Genomic DNA, 1901 nt, shown 5'->3' with positions numbered 1-1901 from the left:
GGCTGCCTCACGCCGCCTCCTCCTCACGTGCCCCTCCTCAGCAACCGTCCCTGGACAGGCAGCGCCAGCAGCCAATCAGCGGCGAGACCCGCCCCTAGGAGCCACACCTCCTAACAACCCCAACCCTAGCAATGGCGACGGGAAGCTCCCACCCTTTACCCAACCTGCTTCCGGCCCCAGTTTATTTACAAGTGAGATTGATGGTAAAGTTGCCCAATAGAAAGTCAGAATGTGAGAGGCCCTTCTGGACCGCAGCTTCCCATCGGAACCCGAATTCTTTCTGCTTTTTCTTTCCTTTCTACGTCGATCTTTTTATTATAGGCAAGCCAATGCTAACTTTGGCTTTTTTTTCCTTACGAGAAATTCAGATGTGACAGTTTCTTAAGGTAAAACGATTGACACTCTGTCCCCAAAATTCTGACAAGATTTCAACCTAAAGTACAGGAATATTGTGCGTTGTCAAGGTTTTGTAGGCATAACCGACGTTTTAAAATGTAGTCTAGGAAAAAAAAAGACGTAGCGTAGAGCTGAGAATGTACCCCGATAGTAGAGCACTGTCAAGTATTGCAAGGCACTAACTGCGATCTGCAGCACTACAAAACGAACAGAAAACAAGACCCGAAAACATAATTTCTTAGTTCCCTTTTTTTGACGGAGGATGTAGCTGGACCATGCTCACGGCCCTGGTTTCGATCACCAGCGCCGCGGAAATAAAGCCTAAGTCACACGGCGGAGGGATGGTTTTGGACCAAAAGAGGTGACAATCAAGACGGGGTTAACCATCTCCATTTAAAAGGAAGATAAGGCTAAGAGAGACAAAGGAAAGACAAAAGTAGTTCTGAGCTCACATCTAAGTTCTTTCTGCATCTTAGGCTGCCTCCTACGACACGCCATTGCATTTGTGGTCCAGGCAGTACTTGCAGAAATTGAAGCACTTAAAAATAAAAAAAATAAAACTCAAGATGGGTAGGAGAGAACTCACTCAATATTTGTAATTCCATCATTTGGGAAATTGAGACTGTAGGATTGCTGAGAATTGAAGACTAGCTGGGATTATAGAGTTCAAGTCCTGAGAGCCTGTGTCGTGTGTGTGTGTGTGTGTGTGTGTGTGTTTATACACACACATTTATACATCCACAACACACATATATATAGCCTATCAAGATAGATAGCTCAGTGTGTAAAAGTGTTTATAACTCAAGCCTTGAGTTCCATCCCCAGAACCTACACAGTAGAAGAAAACCAACTCCTGTTCCCACAGGTTGTACTCTGATCTCATCCATACTGATTCTGTGGCCCACAAACATCACCCCCTACCTCTCCCCCACCCCCACACAATCCATACTGTTTCTGTGGCACACACCTATACCCCGCGTGCGCACACACATATTGACCAAATGATGTGAACTTTTTCTTTAATATCAAGGTAAGCAGGAGGCGTGGTAACCCATATCTGTTAATGCCAGCATGCGGGACACTCAGAGGGTCACAAATTTAAGGCAAGCCGGTGCTATATCTAGAGCCTACCTCAAAACAAAAACGTATCATGTTTATCTGAAACAAGGAAAGACTAAGAAACTCTCACACATAAGGGAGAGTAACTCGATTACATGTAATATAATATTATAGATCTGAAAACAGAAAAAAATTTAAAAAGCTCCAAGAAAGAAAACTGGGATTACAAGCCTGAGTCACCTCTTCCCTGCCCATCATCAGAGCCTCCGTGTTTATGTTATGTCTGCCTGGCCGACAAGAGAAGCCATGTAGTAGGAAGAAACCTAGTGCATCAAAAAAAAAAAAAAAAAACAACTGAAATTTTAGTTCAGTAACTATAGAAAAAACTGTGAATAGAGGGTGCAAATCTGGCCCCACAGTTAAGAGTGAGTACCGCTCTTTCAGCA

Source organism: Microtus ochrogaster, chromosome 24 (genome assembly GCF_000317375.1).
Source record: "Microtus ochrogaster isolate Prairie Vole_2 chromosome 24, MicOch1.0, whole genome shotgun sequence".
Lineage (NCBI taxonomy): Eukaryota > Metazoa > Chordata > Mammalia > Rodentia > Cricetidae > Microtus > Microtus ochrogaster.
This window is presented reverse-complemented; position numbering follows the sequence as displayed.